General features: G+C 48.6%; 1 protein-coding gene across 5 annotated transcripts in view; it reads right to left on the reverse strand.

Annotated features, from left to right (window-relative positions):
* LOC144502880 (unconventional myosin-XVIIIb-like) overlaps window positions 1–20092 on the reverse strand; it is a 363270-nt gene extending 343178 nt beyond the window's left edge. For 2 of the 5 annotated variants that reach the window (XM_078227267.1, XM_078227266.1), the window contains exon 1: window positions 19957–20092. The gene's annotated coding sequence lies outside the window, so the exon portion shown is untranslated. The remainder of the gene's footprint in view (window positions 1–19956) is intronic. The other 3 variants (XM_078227270.1, XM_078227269.1, XM_078227268.1) reach the window with 3 other exon arrangements.
* Between the last annotated feature and the right edge of the window lie 1739 nt (window positions 20093–21831).

The raw sequence follows: 21831 nt of genomic DNA on the forward strand, positions 1-21831 counted from the left end.
TGGAAATTCTCTCTTCCACCTTCTTCCATCAGGAAAAAGATACAAAAGTCTGAGGTCACGTACCAACAGACTCAAGAACAGCTTCTTCCCTGCTGCCTTCAGACTTTTGACCGACCTCGTATTAAGTTGATCTTTTTCTACACCCTAGCTATGACTGTAACACTACATTCTGCACTCTCTCCTTTCCTTCTCTATGAACGGTCTGTATAGCGCACAAGAAACAATACTGTTCACTGTATGTTAATACATGTGACAAAAATAAATCAAATCAAATCAAATAACCAGCAAAAGAACAAGAGGGGGACAAGAGGATTTTTTTTATGCAGTGAGTTATTGGCCAGTATTTTACAACCTTGCTCGGGCGAGACTCATAAAATCCCGCCTGAGGCCAACGGAGAATTCCGTTCTGCGAGCCGCGCCCACCCCAATTCCAGGCCAGGCGTGGCGGCCATTGTCTGGAATACGCTGCCTAAAAGAGTGGTGGGAGAAAGGGTCAAAGTAACTTTCAAAATGTAATAGAATATGGGAAAAGAAAAAAATAATAATTGTGGGGTTGTGACATAGACGCAGGACAGTGGGACTAATTGGATAACTCTTCCAAAGAACCAGCAGAGGCAGAGTGAACCAGATGGCCTCCTTCTGTGCTGCATGACTCTATATAAAGAAAATAGCAGAAGCAGCAGAATAAACTTCTACGTGAAACCCCAGAAACACTTCCAGGACAGTTGGACGATTCAGTGTGGAAGTGATCCAATCCCTGTGGATTGGTGGGCCATATTTCATTACCTTGAGAGCTGCAGCCAGTATTTCTCCCCCAAGCCTGTCCCCTATCACTGCAGGAACAACCTGAAAGGACATCGCCCACAGTGAAGGCTGGCGGTGCCAGTCACGGCACTGATTCTCCTGGCGGGCGGTGCCTTTCCCAGCAAGTGGCATGTCTCCACAGCGTCCAACTGCACTGTAAACATTTCCAGTGTGTGGAGATGCCGGCGTTGGACTGGGGTAAACACAGTAAGAAGTTTAACAACACCAGGCTAAAGTGCAACCAATGTTGGACTTTAACCTGGCGTTGTTAAACTTCTTACTGTGTTTACCCCAGTCCAACGCCGGCATCTCCACATCATGACTACCATCGACACCGCAAACTGCCGGCTCCAAATGGAGCGGATCTCCAAGAAGATCGCGCATATCGACACAGACATCAAGTTTCTACAGGTTGGACTTTAACCTGGTGTTGTTAAACTTCTTACAACATTTCCAGTGCCAGGGGTGAAAGGCATGAGGCTGAATTTTCTGACCTTTCCCCCGGCGGGATATTCTGTTCCTGAAGATGTCTACACGGTGGGGAAGTGCCGGGGGCCGGATTGTATAGGGGTGGATGTGGGTAAAGAAGTGGGTGGGGGGGGGGGGGGGGTGTGAGGGGTTCCATTTTAACTTTTGTTCACTGGGGAGGCCTTTAAATAGGCCCCTCTGAGCCCGCCCTGCCAACATGACCTCGTGGGACCCCACCCTTGACGTTTCTCGCACTCTGTTCCTAACAATGTGGCGGAGAAAGTCGCCATTAATGGAGGCAGCTTCAACACTGCTTCTCTCACCCACTGCCACGCTCTGCCAATAGAAGGTAAAATTCTGCCCGTTATCTTTTATCCTTCTATTTTCCCAGCCTCCCTCTCTTTGGTTCCTCAATTCTCTTTCTTTATTCTTATCATCCACGAGTTTTTAAATCCCAAGGTGAGCATTGCCTAATCATTACTCCTTGACCTAATTGCATATCTGTCCTGTTCCTTTTTGCCATGCCGGAGTCCTGAGTCTTCCTCATTCAGTTTGTTTTTGAATTTTTAAACGCTACTAATTCAAACGACAAGCCTTCAGGGCATTTTGGAGAATGTCATCAGCTTTTGTCCACTGGGAATTCTAAATGCTGTGGACCATGTGAAAATGGAATATGGGGAGACGGTGCAGAATAAAGTGAGAAACTCATGTGGGGCGGCACGGTGGCACAGTGGTTAGCACTGCTGCCTCACAGCGCCAGGGACCCAGGTTCAATTCCCGGCTTGGGTCACCGTCTGTGTGGAGTTTGCACATTCTCCGTGTGTCTGCGTGGGTTTCCTCCGGGTGCTCCGGTTTCCTCCCACAGTCTGAAAGTTGTTCGGTGCATTGGCCATGCTAAATTCTCCCTCAGTGTACACAAACAGGCGCCAGAGTGTGGCGACTAGGGGATTTTCACCATTGCGGTGTTAATGTAAGCCGACTTGTGACACTAATAAATAAACTTTAACCTTTAAACTCTCTACGTGCAGAGCTTTGCTCTTACTGGACTAAAAGCAGACTGAGAAATGTTCTTGCCACATCATGCGGTAGGGAGAGTTCTTAATGATTAACAATTAATATTTGATAGCATGCCTAATAGGATGTGCATTCTAAATTCATCAAAGAAGCAGACAAAAGGGTGTAGGTTCCAAATGGTGAAGGACAACTTTAACACAGATATCAGAGAGTATTGGTTTATACGGTGGGTTTTGCCAGCTGGAACAGTTTGCCTGGGATGCAATTGAGGACACTGAATTAATCTCGACAGAAATAGAAAAGAGCCTGCATTTATATATCACCTTTCATTTTATTTTGAAGCATAACGCTGCCAATGATTTCAGCTTTTGAAGTGCAGCCACTGTTATTATTTTGGCAAACACAGCAGCCAATTTGTGGGCACATCAAGGGTCCATAAATGGCGATGAGCTGTTCATCTGCATCGGCAATGATAGTTGAGGGGTAAATACTACCCAGAACATCGATTCATTGAATCGTAGAATCCCAACAGTGCAGGAGGCCCATCGAGTCTGCACCGACCACAACCCCACCCAGGCCCTACACCCTTAACCCCACCTATTTACCTTGCTAGCCCCCTGACACTCAGGGGCAATTTTAGCATGGCCAGTCAACCTAACCTGCACATCTTTGGAGTGTGGGAGGAAACTGGAGCACCCGGAGGAAACCCACACAGACACGGGGAGAATGTGCAAACTCCACACAGACAGTGACCCAAGCCAGGAATCGAACCCGGGTCCCTGGCGCTGTGAGGCAGCAGTGTGAACCACTGTGCCACCGAGCCGCCCATTGTTAGAAATCCTCATGTTCTTCGTAAAATAGTACTTTAGGATTCTGATCAGCAGATATATCCTGCTATAAAGTGTAACCTCCAACAATACAGTACTCCTTTAGTACTACGTTGTTATCCTAAAGTCTCCACATGCGGTCTAGGATTCATGACTGTTTTTCTTTTCTCAGTAACTTCATTGCGGTATTAATGTAAGTCTACTTGTGACACTAATAAATAAACTTTAAACTCTTTTTTCAAACTTTAAAAATGCTTTTCCTCTGAGGGGCTGTTGTTATAATCCAGGTCAGAAACTCCAAGGTACTTTATGAAGTCAGCCTAGACTATACGTTTTGCACTTTGAATTTGGTGCAGGTAAGCATAAGATGTTTCACTTCAGGTATGATTCAAATGACCCACTAGGGAGCTTTTATCAAACAACATTTATTTAGGAATTTAAAGTTAAAGTTTATTTAGCATGGCCAATCCACCAAACCAGCATGTCTTTCAGACTGTGGGAGGAAACCGGAGCACCCGGAGGAAACCCACGCAGACACGGGGAGAACGTGGGCACAGATAGTGACCCAAGGCAGGAATCGAACCTGGGTCCCCGACGCTGTGAGGCAGCAGTGCTAACCACTGTGCCACCGTGCCGTGAGAAGGCCAACATGCAGCACAAATTCAGGTTTGGCAGGTTAGTCAAAATGACAGATATCTGTGCAGGTAAGTTCGAGACATAATGTAATGCCTCTACTCCCCAAATCTATTGTTCAGAACCAGTTGTGGTCTTCTCAACAAACCCGAGCGGTACTTTAGGAGTGGAAGCAGCGCGCGGGATCTTCTGTTCTCACCAAAGGTGTCCCCACCAACCCCCCCCCCCCCCCCCCACCCTCCCTCCACTCCATGGCAGATTCCCCGGTGACGAGGCTGGCGAGCAACGCTAAACACGGTAGACATCGGCGGGACTGGAAGATCCTACCAGCAGCCAATGATGAGCCACCTCTGTTGTTGGAAAACACGCTGCTTTGGGGGTGGGCGGGGGATGGGGCGGGGGAGGGGGGGTGGGTGGGGGCGGGGGGTGATGTATCCGTAGCCATTAAATCTCACCCAGGGAAGATGCGGTATTTGAATAACTAAAACAATTTTTATTGCTGCTTCCTGCGAAAAGGGCTATAAAAACGCGAATCCACACTGGTTATACTTCCGCACATTCAGCTTGGTCGTTATGTGCCATTTGTACGGAGCGAATGTGACCTGCCGCTAGTTATTGCAAATCCCAGATGTTATTCCGGCCCCGCTGTCGGCTGGCACTGGGTGTTTCATTAATAACGCCAGTGCTATCCATCAATGAGTGCAGCATAACCAAGTTTACAGGGTTTAGAAGAATGTTGCCAAGGCTCGGAAAATGTAGCTATGAGGAGAGATTGGATAGTATGGGGTCATTTTCCTTGGAACAAAGAAGGCTGACATGAGAGGGGTGTACAAAATTACAAGGGGAAGAGATGGAGTGGACAGGAGAAAATTGTTTCCCTTGGTGGAAAATTCTAGAACCAGGGGACATAGATTCAAGATAAGTGGCAGTAGGTGTAGAGGGGACATGAGGAAGAATGTTTTTTTTACGCAGAGAGTAGTGGGTGTCTGGAATTCGCTGCCCGAGTTGGTGGTGGAGGCAAAGACCCCTAAACTCTGTTAGGAAGTACCTGGATCTGCACCTTAAGTGTTGTAAGCCATGGGCCGAGAGCAGGAAGGTGAGATTAGTTTAAAGTTTATTTATTAGTTTCACAAGTAGGCTTGCATTAACACTGCAATGAAGTTACTATAAAAATCCCCTCGTCACCACACTCAGGCGCCTGTTCGGGGACATTGAGGAAAGGGCACCTGGGTGTCTTCGGGCTGGCATGGACAAGATGGACTGAATGGCCTCCTTCTGTGCTGTAACTTTTCTATGGTTCCATGGTTCTATGCCTGATGTCCTCACCTAACCGCAAGCGCATCGATAGAGGGAGGGTGAGTGGATTGCGAGAATGAGTAGGGACCCTGTCTGACCTTCAATCATTTCTAGATCAGGGGCAGGTTTAACAACTCTACCCCAACACAACTGAGAACAACGACCTCAACACTGACCGGGTCTTGAAATGGGATCTGATCTGATCTTAAGATGAGAAAAACCCATATTTATATAACACTTTTCACAATCACCAGACATCCCAAAGTGCTTACTTTTGACATGTTTTCACCTGTTGGAATGTAGGAAACACGGCAAAATAATTTACGTACAGCAAGCTCCCACCACGGCTATATGACAACAACCATAGAATTTGCTTTGATGACATTGGTTAAGGGGCAAATGTTGTCCAGGACACTGGTGATAAACTCTCATGCTCTTCCTCCAAACAACGCTGAGGGATCGTTTATTCCTGCCTGGCATGGCAATCAAGTTAATACCTCAGCCAAAAGGCAGCACTGCTGACAATGCAGCACTCCCTCGGTACTGCACTGAGGCGTTAGCCTGGATTCCTCTGCGTGTGTCTCTGCAGTGGGCATAAAAACCCACAGCTTTCTGACTTAGAGGTGGGAGTACCATCCACTGAATCACAGCTGATATTTTACACGCTGATCTCAGGCGGTGGAACAGACCCACTCCTCACCGGATATTAATAGCCAGATGAGAATCGTTTTGTGTTTTTTTTATCTGTCACTGGGACATTCCAATCCTTCATTCCTGGCAGCACTCACTCGATAACAGGAGCACTGCTGCCTCAATCCTTAACCATTTACCTGAAGGACATTAGGCCTCACAGTCCCAAATATTAATCAAATTAGGAACTGCTGACATTTCTGCTCACCCCTTCCAGTCAGATTTAATTAGTCAGTAGCATCTGATCCAGTGAAGCACCTAATGGTGATGCGTTGCATCGCCCAGGGCTTCGTTCCGCGTCTCTCTCCTTTAAGTTGTGTTTCAATGGTGTTGATTAATGTGCGAAAATGTTCTCAGGGATAAAGCTTGTCTTATGTGCCAGTGACAGTCCTTGAACATGTCACCGTCTTCTGCCCTTCAGTCTGATGTTAGTTTGACACATATTGGATTTGCCTTTCAGACCAAGACTGAAAACTAAGCACCAATTAGTGCTGATTAGTGATTGGTTTTAAGACCCATTTTGTGATAGAATCATAGAATCCCTACAGTTCAGAAGGAGGCCATTCGGCCCATCGAGCCCGCACCAACTCTTTGAAAGACCATCTTACCCAGGCCCTATCCCCATAACCCCATGTATTTACCCTGCTAATCCCCCTAACTGACACATTTTTGGACACTAAGGGGCAATTTAGTTTGGCCAATCCACTTAACCTGCACATCTTTGGGATGAAACTGGAGCACCTGGGGGAAACCCACGCAGACACGTGGAGAATGTGCAAACTCCACACAGTCACCCAAGCCCGGAATCGAACTCAGGTCTCTGGCGCTGTGAGGCTAACCACTGTGCCACCATGCAGCCCATGTTACTTCCCTAACGTAAAGGCAACCTAGACTCTGTATAATGGAAATGACAGTGTAGCATTCTATATCACACTGCGATTTCCATTATACAGAGTCATGGTTAGGCCCTGCCTGAATAATGTGTTCAATTCTGGGCCTCGGGAAGGATATATCAACCTTGCAGTGTGGACACTGCGGATTCATTAGAATGATATTGGGGGCAGGATTCTCCAAGCTTGCTCTCAGCCAGGATTCTCCAGTCCCGCTGCAGTGAACGGAGATTTGGCTGAATGCTGTCAGCAGCAGTGGGGTGTGAACGGCCAGAGAGTTCCAGCCCGGGTCTCAGAGGGTCCAAGAGGGTAGGCTACATAAACCTGGATTAAAGGGTGACCTGGTAGAAGTATTCAAAATCACAGAATCACAGAATACTACAGTGCAGCAGAGGCCCTTTGGCCCATCGAGTCTGCACCGACGCATGAAAGGCCCTGAACTGCCCACTTGCCAGCACTTGGCCCATAGCCTTGAATGTTATGATGTGCCAAGTACTCATCCAGGTACTTTTTAAAGGATGTGAGGCGACCTGCCTTCACCACCCTCCCAGGCAGCACATTCCAGACCTTCACCACCCTCTGGGTAAAAAGGTTTTTCCTCAGATCCCCCCTAAACCTCCTAGCCCTCACTTTCAACTTGTGTCCCCATCTAACTGACCCTACAACTAAAGGGAACAGCTGTTCCCTATCCATCCTGTCCATGCCCCTCAGAATCTTGGACACTTCGATCTGGTCGCCCCTCAGTCTTCTCTGCTCCAACAAAAACAACCCAAGCCTATCCAATCACTCTTCACAACTTAAATGTTCTGTCCCAGGCAGCATCCTGGTGAATCTCCTCTCTAAGAAGATTCAATTGTCTCGAGGCAGAGAAATGTTTACTAATACGGGAGATTTCAGAATGAGGGGGCATCATCATAAAGTTAGACCTCGGCCACTGGAAAGAAAAATCAGGAAGCTCTTCTTTCACACAAAGGGCAGGAGAAATCTGGAAGCCTCTCCCCAAAAGGTTGTGACTCCTGGGATAATTGGAACCTTGGAGACTGAGCTTGCGAGATTATTATTGGGTAAAGATATCTAGGGATAGGGAATGAAGCCTGGTAAATGGGATTGAGGTACGCAGCAGCCATGCTCCAATGGGATGGCAGAATAGACTCAATGGGGTGGATGGCAGGCTCCTGTTCCTATGAAATTTGGCCAAATGAGACAGAGGAAAAATACTTAAATCCCATTAACATGGCTGCTTTTAAACAGTCGATGAGATGTTGTATTAACTCTCTTTACTTGTACCTCACCATCCCCACCTCCCAGTTTGTGTCATAGAATCTCTACAGTGCAGATGGAGGCCATTCGGCCCATCAAGTCTGCATTGACTCTCCAACACAGCATCTTACCCAGGCCTTCCCCTTGCCCTATCCCCGTAACCCCCTGCTAATCCTCCTAACCCACTGTCCTTTGGCCACTAACAGGCAATTTAGCATGATCAATCCACCTAACCCGCACATCTTTGGACTCTGGGGGGAAAGCCGAGCACCCGGAGGAAACCTATGCAGACACGGGGAGAATGTGCTGACTCCACGCAGACAGTGACCCAAACCGGGAATTGAACCCGGGTCCCTGGAGCTGTGAGGCAGCAGTGCTAACCATTATGCCACCCTGCCGCCTCAGGTTCCCTGATCCAAGTCTAAAGACCTTGGGCGGAATTTTCCCATCCTGCCCGTCACGGGATTGGTAGCGGGTGGGATAGAAAATTCGACGGACCATGCAAAGGTCTGTTGACGTCAAGTGGGAATTTCCGGTCTTGCGGGGAGCACGGCTGGAAAATCCCACCCCCCAATACCGCAATGCCGCCAGCAGCCAATGAGGTGTCACTGCTTCCAAGAGGTTAATTTAAATTTTCACCACCCCCTTTAGAGACAGCAACTCTCTGCTGCCCAGATAGGTGCCACCCTCTGTGGCTCTCAGCGAATTAGGCAGATTAGCTCACAGGCAGGTCAACAACACTGTTCACTAATCATTGTCCTTTACAACCCTCCCCAGTCACTGGGGCAAAAGTCTGACCTACAGGTTAACTGCTCTGTTGCCGCTCTGTCGCTACGATACTGCAGGATCCACAGAGTAAAATAAACTGGCCAGATCCCACAGCATCAGGAGTCACATGCTTCATCAAACAACCACTTCCACAAATGTCTCTGTAATATATTTAGCCTAAGTAACAAGTCTTGCTGCTGCCAAGACACAAGCGGTTGGAGCAAGATAGCGCGTGTGCCTGCATTTATATAGCACCTTATCATATCACTGAGCAACCGAAAGAGCTTCACACAATAAACAAATCTGTTGTAGGGCAGTGACTGCTGTTACTCAGGCAACATATCAGAGATGCCATCTTTCAGATAAGATGTCAAACCAAGGTGCCTCAAAGATTACAAGGCAGGGGAGTTTTTACTGGTCAACATGCATCTCTCAAGCTACATCTAGACTACCTGGTCATTACCTTGTTGCTGTTTGTGGGAGCTTGCTGTGCACATATTGTTTTTTTTATTCATTCGTGGACATGGGAGTCGCTGGCTGGCCAGCATTTATTGCCCATCCCTAGTTGCCCTTCAGAAGGTGAGCTGCCTTCTTGAGTCGCTGCAGTCCATGTGCTGTGGGTTGACCCACAATGCCGTTACGGAGTGAATTCCAGGATTTTGACCCAGCAGCTGTGAAGGAACGGCGATATATTTCCAAGTCAGGATGGTGAGTGGCTTGGAGGGGAACTTGCAGATGGTGTTCCCATGTATCTGCTGCCCTTGTCCTTCTAGATGGAAGTGGTCATGGGTTTGGAAGGTGTTGTCTAAGCATCTTTGGTGAATTGCTGCAGTGCATCTTGTAGATAGTACACTGCTGCTACTGAGCGTCGGTGGTGGAGGGACTGAATGTTTGTAGATGTGGTGCCAATCAAGCGGGCTGCTTTGTCCTGGATGGTGTCAAGCTTCTTGAGTGTTGTTGGAGCTGCACCCATCCAGGCAAGTGGGGAGTATTCCATCACACTCCTGACTTGTGCCTTGGAGATGGTGGACGGGCTTTGGGAAGTCAGGAGGTGAGTTACTCGCCGCAGTATCCCTGGCCTCTGACCTGCTCTAGTAGCCGCTGGTTGCCATGTTTTGTACATTATGACACAGTGACAACAATTGCAAAAGTATTTCATTAACTGTAAAGTGATTGGAATGTCCTGAAATTGTGATAAACACGATATAAAAGCAAGGGGCAGGATTTCCCCTCCCCCCCCTCCACCTTCTGTATGTTTTCCAGCAGAGGGGGCGGCTCACCATTGGCCACTGGCAGGACTAGAAAATTCCGCTGAAGTCAATGGTCATTTACACTGATCCTGATCTTTCTCTACACCCTAGCTATGACTGTAACACTGCATTCTGCCCTCCCTCCTTTCCTTCTCTATGAACGGTATGCTTTGCCTGTATAGCGCAAAAAGCAATACTTTTCACTGTATACCAATACATGTGACAATAATAAATCAAATCAAATCAAAATCACAGCTGGTCATGCCACCATGGAAGCCTTTACAACCTTTGACAGGATCCCACCAGCAAGAAGGGCCGGAAAATCCTGCTTATCGTATTTCATAGGCAGGATTGTGGTGCAGAGGTAGCGCCCTTACCTCCAGGCCAAAAGCTCTGGGTTCAAGTCCCACTTCAGAAAGACTAATAATCCAGGGACCCTTTAGGGAAGGAAATCTGTCGTCCTTACCCGGTCTGGTCTACATGGGACTCCAGAGCCGCAGCAATGGGGTTGATTCTCAACTGCCCTCTGAAATGGCCTAACAAGCCGTTCAGTTCAAGGACAACTAGGGAATAAATGCTGGCCAGCCAGCGATGTCCATGTCCCATGAATGAACTTTTTAAAAACCCAGACCTGTAGGGCAGGCGATGACCTAGTGGTATTATCGCTAGACTATTAATCCAGAAACTCAGCTAACGTTCTGGAGACTCAAGTTCAAATCCTGCCGTGGCAGATGGTGGGATTTGAATTCAATAAAACAAATCTGGAATTAAGAATCTACCATTGTTGATTGTCGGAAAAACCCATTTGGTTCACTAATGTCCTTTAGCAAAGGAAGTCATAGAAACATAGAATCTCTACAGTGCAGAAGGAGACCATTCAGCCCCCTCTGCACTGACTACAATCCCACCCAAGCCCTATCCCCTTGACCCCCCCGTCATGTATTCACCCTGCTAGTCCCCCTGGCACTATGGGGCAATTCACCATGGCCAATCAACCGAACCCACACATCTTTGGACAAATGTTCTTTAGGAAAAGAAATCTGCCATCCTTACCTGGTCTGGCCTGCATGTGACTCCAAAGCCACAGCAATGTGGTTGACTCTCAACTGCCCTCGGGCAACAAGGGATGGGCAATAAATGCTGGCCCAGCAGCGTCACCCACATCCCATGAACGAATAAAATAAAAGAAACCAGAGGAAACCCAGGCAGACACGGGGAGAAAGTGCAAACTCCACACAGACAGTGACCCAAGCCGGGAATCGAACCCAGGTCACCGGCGCTGTGAGGCAGCAGTGCTAACCACTGTGCCACCGTGCTGCCCTCATCTGGTCTGGCCTACATGTGAATCCTGAGCCACAGCAATGTAGTTGACTCTGAAATGGCCACTCAGTTCAAGAGCAATTAGGGATAGGCAATGAATACTGGCCCAGCCAGCAACGCCCACGTCCCACGAATGAACAGTAAATAAAGCTTGTGGTATTTTTTCAAATTAGGCCTAACGGTGTCCCTGAAAGTGTAATGAGATGAAAAACCAGTCCAGTGTCTTCGATGGTAGTTGGTTGAGGGCAAAATATCGGAAAGCCTATTGCTGTTTTCTTTTCCCAGACAATGGTGTGCTACCCTGAATGTGCATCCAGATTGACAGGACTTGGGTTGAATGTTTCATTTGAAAGAAGGCAAGTCAAGCAGTTCAGCACTCTCTCTCCGAACTGTAGTGGACGCTGGAGCAGGGTGAGAGCCTGGTGGAGAACACAAACTCATGATTCACAGAGCGGCAATCTGCTTACTCAGAGGTGGAATGAGTGCCACCAACTGAGTCAAGCTGACACATCACGATATACAGGGGATGTAAATCAGATTGCTGAAATGTTCCCATCTGTGGAACTGTTATTCCCATTGGAGCTGACTACAATACTAATAATAAAGAGCAAGTGAGGTGGAAAGCCCTTCTCTCCGCTTACACACTCCTTAGCATTCTAAATTTATATCCACAACCTCCCAAACTGTAACTTCACATCATGAAAAGGTGTGGTAAGAAAGGTAAAGGGGGAACCCACACAGACTCCCGACAGTGCAGAAGGAGGCCATTCGGCCCATCAAATCTGCGCCGAAAACAATCCAGGCCTTATCCACGTAACCCCACATATTTATCCTACCAATCCCACTGACACCGAGGGGCACAGCCAATCCACTTAACCCACACATCTTTGGATTGTGGGAAGAAATCAGAGTACCCAGATGAAACCCACGCAGACACGAGGAGAACATGCAAACTGCACACAGTCACCCGAGGCTGGAATTGAACCCGGGTCCCTGGCGCTCTGAGGCAGTAGTGCTAACCACTGTGCCACCCGAGTTACTGCTCTAACATAAAGGCAAAATACTGCAGATGCTGGAAATTTGAAATAAAAACAGAAAATGCTGGATAAACTCAGCAGGTCTGGCAGCATCTGAGAGAGGAAAACAGAATTAACATTTCGGAGTTTGTGGAGTCATACAGACTGGAAACGTTAACTGTGCTTTTCTCTGCCCGGATGCTGCCAGATCTGCTGAGTTTATCCAGCAGTTTCTGTTTTTGCTACTCTAACTTACCCACCTCATTCTTAAAAGCGGAAGTTGTCCAAGAATCAGTGTAATCGCCTGAACTGGTTTCCATCGCTTGAGAAAAGAATTTTCTAGACCATTTTTGTTTCCCCTTATTGGCCCTGGGATTCTTTCCTCAATTTTGTTTGTCTCTCCCATGATTTGGGGATGAGGGGGGCGTGGAGGATAGGATGGAGTGTGGGGTGGTGTAAGGAAGCATTAGTGTGTGGTGTCACAGCTAGAATAGGAAGGCTTGATGGAGAAGCTGAGCCTTCCCTGTCTGTCAAATGTGAGTGCTATCACTTTCTGAAAGCAAAAGCTTTTATGATGCTTTAGAAAGCAAATTCCTCCCTCCAGGACTTCAGTCTCCATCTCGTTTAAGAGCAATTGATCCCTCGCTCTTTCTCAATCACTCCTTTCATTTAAGTGTTGTCCACAATTTCCACCAAATTGCTAAAGTTACCTTTCAGGTAATCTTTTCACAAGAGCAAGACTTAGGGGAACAGACTCAAAGTGAATTGCACAGAACTTCTGTAGCTCTACCTGATCAAGGGAATGTATAACTGAGCAATGACTAGAAGGTCACCGTTTTACTCATAGAATTGGGTGGACAGCATGGTGGCACAGTGGTTAGCACTGCTGCCGCATAATGCCAAGGGACCCGGGTTCGATTCCCGGCTTGGGTTACTGTCTGCGTGGGTTTCCTCCGGTTTCCTCCCACAGTCCAAAAGATGTGTGGGTTAGGTGGATTGGCCATGCTAAATTTCCCCTTAGTATCAGGGGGACTAGCTAGGGTAAATACATGGGGTTATTAGGATAGGACCTGGGTGGGATTGTGATTGATGAAGACTCGATGGGCCAAATGGCCTCCTTCTGCGCTGTAGGACTTTATGGATTATATGAATCTCTACAATGTAGAAGGAGATCATTCAGAGAAACATGAAGGCCAGGCCAGGTATGAGCAGCATGGTTTGTCCCCAAGACTATGTGAATGAACCAGTTGGGTTTTTAGGGGAATTCTATAGCTTCGTGGTCACTTTTACTGATATCAATGTTTTATTTTCAGGCCCCAGGTTACTAATCCATTAACATAACCACAACAATACTGCAGAACTAAACATTGGGTAATGCTGCCTCCTGCACAATACTGACATTACACAGATACGATATACAGCGCAAGCCTCGGACAGGGGTAAGCTGGCACATCATAGAATCCCTACGGTACAGAATGAGGCCATTCGGCCCATTGGGTCTGCTCAGATCCTCCAAGAGAGCATCTTACCCAATTCTATCCCTGTAACCCCGCATATTTACCCCACTAATTCCTCCTGACCTGCACTTCTTAGGTCACGGGTTCAATTCCCACTCTGTGCTGAGTTGGATGAATTCAACTGAAACAGCAGCAAAGATGCCATGATTAATCATAGTGGTCCATGACATGGGAGAGTGGGTAGCTCTGTGACGTTTATCAGGACTCAGTACAATCGGTGTTCTTGTAAAGAACGTGTCGTTGTATAGCACCCTTTATAATCTCAGGGTGTCCCAGCCAATTACAGTCAATCAAAGATTTTGGAAGTGTAATCACTTTTATAACAACAACCAACGTCATAGAGAAATAGAGTAATACAGCACAAAAACAGGCCCTTCGGCCCAACCGGTCCGTGCTGACCATGGTGCTCTCCCAGCTAGTCCCAATTGCCCACATTTAGCCCATATCCCTCTATTCCTTTTCCATCCATGTACTTATCCAAATGCTTTTTAAAAGTTGCTATTGAACCTGCCTCACCGCTTTCTCTGGCAGCTCATTCCATATATGCCCCTCCCTCTGCGTGAAGAAGTTGCCCCTCTGGTCCCTTTTAAATCTTCCCCCCTCTCACCTTAAACCTATGCCCTCTGGTTTTCAATTCCCCTTCCCTGGGAAAATGACTATGGGTGGAATTTTACCGGCATGTCCATCCGCGTTTCGTACAATCCCGCCTGAGGCTCGACCGCCCCTGGAATCGGGGCAGGCGTGCCGATAAAATTCTGGCCTAAGTGTGTTCATCCTATCTATGTCCCTCATGATTTTATACACCTCAATAAGGTCATCCCTCATTCTCCTACGCTCCAAGGAATAAAGCTCTAGCCTGGTCAATCGCTCCCTATAACTCAGGCACATTAGTCCTGGCAACATCCTTGTAAAGCTTCTTTGCACTCTTTCCAGTTTATCAATGTCTTTCCTGTAACAGGGTGACCAAAACTGTACACAGTACTCAAAGAGCGGTCTCACACCAATGTGTGCACAGCAAGCTCCCACAATGTGATAATTGTCCTATAGTGACCTAGGGTTTCCACTCGATTGCGTTACAATAGCTGGAGATGGGATTGGCGTAACTAGTGGATTGACACTGTAAGTTAAAAATGCTTATTGTTTTGTTACTTCCAACTATTTTAATCAAACGTTACCAAGTTGCTGCTTTTGAATATAGGAAGGAAAGTTTTTAAAGGGTTCTTGGTAATTCTATTTTAAAATGCTGGCTGCTTGCTAGGCGGTGGCAGGTGTGGCGTTCGAGGTCACACAAACACCTTTGATCTGAAACTCAATGAACGGAAACAGGTGGGATTGGCACTGGGCACAACACTTGCTCCCAAGTTAAACTCTACACCAGTCTGTGTTGAGAAGTCAATATTGGCCAGGACACAGACGTAAACTACCCGACTCGTCCCCAAAAATTGTGCCTTAGGGTCTTTTAACATCCACATCAGCGGGCAGCCTCAGCCGCCCGTTCAAAACTTTACCCAAAAACACAGCAACGTACTCAAACAGCAACATGGATTTGATGCTCAAAACTCCAGAGCAAGATTTGAACCCACAACCCTCTGACACAAAGTGAGATGCGACCAACTGATATGCACACTGGTCCTAAATTAGTCATCTCTGTGCTTTGGATCCATGCCTATTAAGAAATGCCTCAGGCCTACACTTGAGCATTGGTCTAAAATGTTATGCTGGGGTGGCATGGTGGCACAGTGGTCAGCACTGCTGCCTCACAGCGCCAGGGATCCCGAGTTCAATTCCCAGCTTGAGTTTGCACATTCTCCTTGTGTCTGCGTGGGTTTCCTCTGGGTGCTCCTCCCACAGTCCGAAAGACATGCTGATTATGTGCATTGGCCATGCTAAATTCTCCCTCAGTGTTACCCGAACAGACACCGGAGTGTGACGACTAGGGGATTTTCAGTAACTTTGTGGAGTGATAATTGTGATGCTGCTTGTGAGACGAATAAATAAACTTTAAACTTTAAAAATTAAGTCCTAGAATGGCACTTGAACCTACAACCTTCTGATTTACAAGCAAAAATGCCATCAACTGAGCTACAACCGACATCAGGAATCTTTTCCAACATCCTGGCTGACAAGTATAAGAGTAGGGAAGTCTTGCTGCAACTGTATAAGGGTTCAGGTGAGACCACTTCTGGAATACTGTAGGCAGTTTTAGTCCCCTTATTTAAGGAAATGTATTGGCCGGAATTCTCCGAAATCACACGCCCTACCACCGCTACGAGCGAGAATAGGGAATTTGGCGTTCAGCCAAATCGCCATTCACTGCAGCGGGACTGGAGAATCCCAGCCGCGGGCAACGTCGGAGATTCCGGCCATCATTTCATCGGAGACAGTTCAGAGAAGGTTCACTACGATGACCCCAGTACGGAGGGATTGTCTTCTGAGGAAAGGTTAAACAGGTTGGGACTCGACTCATTGGAATTTAAAAGAATGAGAGGTGATCTCATTCAAACATATTGGGGGTGATTCTCCCAGCCCTCTGCACTGCTCTAGCAGTACAGCAGGTCAGGAGACATAGGCGGAGGCCATTTGTGAGCTCCCCTCTGGCGCCACGGCCTCCGCACCTTTCCAGCCGCTGGAATTCCAGTGATGTCAGCGCCGGGCCAGAAATCAGCGCGGAGCTGATTTAAATATCTATTTCGTATTTTACTCCTATTTGAATCCTATTGTGAAGTTTTCAGGCCCGCTAGCATCTCCCACCACCCCCTCCATCACCCCCCCCCCAAACCCCCCCCCCCCCCCCCCCCCCCCCCCCCCGCCACCACCACCAACCCCCCTCACCAGGGGTGTTCCGCACCAGCGGGAATTAGAACAGCTCCCCACCAATGGGGACCTGGCAGACAGGCCCCGCTAGAGTGAAGGAAGGCCATTGTTGCCCCCCCAAGGAGGTCGGTGGTGAGGGGGTGTCCCCTGGGCATTGCCAGCCTGGCAGTGCCAGCCTGACTCCCTGGCACTGCCAGAGGGGCAAAGTGGCAATGCCTAGGGGGCATCTTGACATTACCCACTGGGCACCGGGCAGTGCCAAGGAGACAGGGCCAGAGAGAGGGGACAGGGCTTGTGGGAGGGGGAGATCGCTGGAGGTGGGGGGATCCATTGTCACTCTTCAGTTGGGATTGGTAACAGAGGGAGGGAAGGGCTGATCGAGCCTGACCACCGGGGTGGGGGTCGGCACGCCGGCGGGGCGGGGGGGGGGGGGGGGGCGGTGTGGTGGTGGAGGGGGGATGGAAATCGGGAGATCAGGACTGTCGGGGGATGGGGGGGAATCAAGGCGGGCAGATGGGGGTGGGGTTCGGGGCTGGCCCGTAGCCATCTGGGAGGCCAGCAGTGGAGGAGTGGAGGGGTCAGAGGGGTAGCGACGCAGGGTTGCAGGGCTGGCCAACGGGAGGCCGGCAGTGTGGGGCTACTGCACATGTGCCAATCTCCGCTTTGACAGATCGGCGCAATGGCCCACTCAGCACTATACTGCCGGCCTCTCCAGCGGGAATAGGCCCCGCCCCTGATCTTTGTCGTGATTCACGATTGGGTGCTCAGCGGTGCTCAGAGTCTGGGAGATTCATTTTGAAAATCCCGTTTAAAAAATCAGCGGGATTTACTCGTTTTTATTCGAATTCGGCACTTGGAATTGTTTTGGGAGAATCCCAGCCATAGGGTTCTTAAGCAGCTTGACAGGGGAAATGCTGAGAGGATGTTTCCCCTGATGGGACAGTCTAGGACCAGGTTGGTTTCTCGTTAGTATAGTGGTTAGTATCCCTGCCTTTCACGCGGGAGACCGGTGTTCAATTCCTCGATGGGGATTTTATCGCAATTCTGCTATGTCAAATTGTACATTTGCAGTCGCCTAAAAAGAGGACAGTCTAGGACCAGAATAAAGGGACGGAGCCAATTTAGGACTGAGGCAAGGAGGAATTTCTTCTCTTAGAGAGTTGAGAGTCTTTGGAACTCCTTGCCATAGAGAGCTGTGGGGACAGAGTCCTTGTGTATATTTAATGCTAGGATAGATAGATTTTTGATCAGTCAGGAAATCAAGGGTTAGAGGCAAAAAGCAGGGAAGTGGACATGAAGAATGTCAGATCAGCCATGATCCTATTGAAAGGCAGTAAAGAAGGCAAATGGTATGTTAGCCTTCATAGTGAAGGCCTTCACTATGACTGTGCTGCAGTGATGCCATCGGCTGATTCTTTCCATCTAGTCGCTCATCAGCAAGTTCCATGTTTGCCCACCTCGAGACACACGCATCGCAATACTGACCATCTTTACCGTCATTCTGACATGAGGTAAGCTTGGATTTCAATTCAGCAGTTATTCATACGGGGGTGTTTTACAAGTTAAAGTAGTTAAGCAGTGATCAGGTTGTGTATTTTTATGGCTTGCACCTTTGCGTTCTGTGGGGTGGGCGGGTCAGGAGTGGCGGCGTGACATCATTCGGGGGAGGGGTGCGATGTCATTGGACGGAGGGCTGTGATGTCATTGGGGAGGTGGGGGGGTGGTTGCAGAAATGAAGGTGAGCGCGAGGGCCCCAGGAAGGGTAAGCCCACCATTCTGCTTCACCCACCATTCTGGGCCCCTGTGTAGATTTGCATGCAGGTCAGGCCCTGATCCATTGCACCAGGCCTCACTGTGGGCCTATGGATTAGGCTCCATCACAATATCCTTTATCCCCCTCTGAACACATGTGTGTGTTAAATCCAGCTTCCAGATCCTTTAATTTGACCCTAATCGTCGATACAAAGCATATTAATACACATCAATCACCTTACACTTCAATATTTTAAATTTACACATTACACTTCTCACTCTCTCTGACCCCACGCACCCTGGAAATACTCCCTTCCACCTTCTTCCGTCGGGAAAAAGATACAAAAGCCTGAGATCACGTAGCAACCGACTCAAGAACAGCTTCTTCCCTGCTGTCATCAGACTTTTGAATGGACCTACCTTATATTAAGATCTTTTTCTACACACTATCTGTGACTGTAACACTACATTCTGCACCCTCTCCTTTCCTTCTCCCCTATGTAATCTATGAACGGTGTGCTTTGTCCACATAGCGTGCAAGAAACCATACTTTTCACTGTATCCCAATACATGTGACAATAATAAATCAAATCCCTGTACAATAGCAAAATAAACTTGACTTCAGTGTAGCAGCAAAAAACTTTAGTAGCACAAACCTAAACAAGACCATTTTATTCTTTGGCTTCATTCACTTTCCTCTCTGATTATTAACCTGCGGTGCAGTTCAGGAGACCCATTCTCCAGAGCATCCAGAGACCACTCTCTGGAGGCTTCAATGTCAGTGTGAGCAGCCTCACACTCACTCCCGATCCCAGACCTATTGCTCCCACGGAGAAGATCAAACCAACAACCCAGTAGTGAAAATGGTGAACTCACAGTCCAAATTGGAGCGTGACTGGAGGCCTTGTGAGTCAGGCCAGGCCTCCCACTTACTTCTAGAGTCTGGCACAGAAAATCATAGAATCCCTACAGTGCAGAAGGAGGCCATTCGGCCCATCAAGTCTGCACCAGTCACAATCCCACCCAAGCCCTATCCCCATAACCCCATGCATTTTACCCTAGCTAGTCCCCCTGACACTAAGAGGGGCAATTTAGCATGGCCAATCCACCTAACCCACACATCTTTGGACTGTGGGAGGAAACCGGAGCATCCGGAGGAAACCCACGCAAGACACGGGGAGAACGTGCAAAACTCCACACAGACAGTGACCCGAGGCCGGGAATCGAACCCGGGTCCCTGGCGCTGTGAGGCAGCAGTGCTAACTCACTGTGCCAAAATCAATAAGATCTTGTTCTCTGATCCCAGTTTGCACTCCCTCACCACCCACACACCTCCAGGCAGCATTGGGCAGTCTTATTTACCCATTCTGAGGAGAGCCAAAGTATTTCTTTCCCCCCACACTGGCACTCCACAGCAGAGCAGGTAGAAGAAGCCAGTGAGAAAGCACAATGAGAGAGTCTGGAGACCCCAGCAACAGCTGTGCCCTTTGAGGACTAAAAATAACCCCCACCCCTGGTCAAGAATCGAGAAACGAACCACACCGAAAGCAAAGCAAAATGCAAACTGGGACAAAAAAGGGTTAACTTCCATTCAAGAATAACCTGTTTGTACCACAAACCAACACCAGTGACTCTACCTTCCAGTGAGTTGCCGCTCCGGACTCTGTGGAGTTATATTTTCGGGGAGTTTCGAAGCTTCTTCGCAAACAGCCACTAATCCTACGAGGCAGGCAGGCCACACAGAGCAGGAGAAATGTGATCAGGGCTTACCCCCACCCCCCCGCCGAACATATACATACACAAGCGTGATAACGCAGTCAACAGCTGACGGGACAGGAGTCTGTGCTATAAATACCCATCGGCTTCCAGCTTTGGATATGCACTAGCTGCTGCAGGCTGGGCAGTGACACGATTTGGTGAAAGGTTATAAACAGAGAAAAGGGAAAAAGATACAAGAGTCTGAGGTCACGTACCAACCAACTCAAGAACAGATTCTTCCCTGCTGCCATCAGACTTTTGAATGGACCTACCTCATATTAAGTTGATCTTTCTCTACACCCTAGCTATCATAGAATCATAGAATCCTACAGTGCAGAAGAAGGCCATTCGGCCCAGAGTCTGTACCGACAATCCTACCCAGGCCCTATCCCCATGACCCCATACATTTACCCTGGCTAGTCCCCCTGACACTAAGGGGCAATTTAGCATGGCCAATCCACCTAACCTGCACATCTTTGGGAGGAAACCGGAGCACCCGGAGGAAACCCACGCAGACACAGGGAGAACGTGCAGACTCCGCACAGACAGTGACCCAAGCCGGGAATCGAACCCAGGTCCCTGGCGCAGTGAGGTAGCAGTGCCGACCACTGTGCCACTGTGCTGTAAGGAAGGCAAGGACAAAGGAGGAGGGATGGTGGAGGGGTGGGGTGGGGGAGTGGGTGGGTGGAGGGGTGGTAGTGGAGATACAAAGAGGCAAAGGTGAATATAGTGAATCTTCCCCAGCATCTTTGGGCTAACTCCTCCCTCCACCTGGTGCCACCAGAAATGTGGAGATGCCGGCGTTGGACTGGGGTAAACACAGTAAGAAGTTTAACAACACCAGGTTAAAGTCCAACAGGTTTATTTGGGAGCAAAAGCCACACACGCTTTCGGAGCCTTAAGCCCATTTTCTTCCTTCGGACTCATGGTGAACAATCACTGAAACAACTATATGATGACATCAACAAGTTCCATCCCACCATCAGACTCACCATGGACTACTCTCCGGAATTGGTTGCATTCTTGGACACACACATCTTCATTAAGGATGGTCACCTCAGCACCCTCACTGTACCGCAAGCCCACAGATAACCTCACGATGCTCCACTTCTCCAGCTTCCACCCTAAACACGTTAAAGAAGCCATCCCCTATGGACAAGCCCTCCGTATACACAGGATCTGCTCGGATGAGGTGTATCGCAACAGACACCTCCAGACGCTGAAAGATGCCCTCATAAGAACAGGATATGGTGCTCGACTCATCGATCGACAGTTCCGACGCGCCACAGCGAAAAACCGCACCGACCTCCTCAGAAGACAAACACGGGACACGGTGGACAGAGTACCCTTCGTCGTCCAGTACTTCCCCGGAGCGGAGAAGCTACGGCATCTCCTCCAGAGCCTTCAACATGTCATTGATGAAGACGAACATCTCGCCAAGGCCATCCCCACACCCCCACTTCTTGCCTTCAAACAACCACGCAACCTCAAACAGACCATTTCCCGCAGCAAACTACCCAGCCTTCAGGAGAGCAGTGACCACGACACCACACAACCCTGCCACAGCAACCTCTGCAAGATGTGCCGGATCATCGACACAGATGCCATCATCTCACGTGAGAACACCATCCACCAGGTACACGGTACATACTCTTGCAACTCGGCCAACGTTGTCTACCTGATACGCTGCAGGAAAGGATGTCCCGAGGCATGGTACATTGGGGAAACTATGCAGACGCTGCGACAATGGATAA

Source organism: Mustelus asterias, chromosome 13, assembly GCF_964213995.1.
Source record: "Mustelus asterias chromosome 13, sMusAst1.hap1.1, whole genome shotgun sequence".
Classification (NCBI taxonomy): Eukaryota; Metazoa; Chordata; class Chondrichthyes; order Carcharhiniformes; family Triakidae; genus Mustelus; species Mustelus asterias.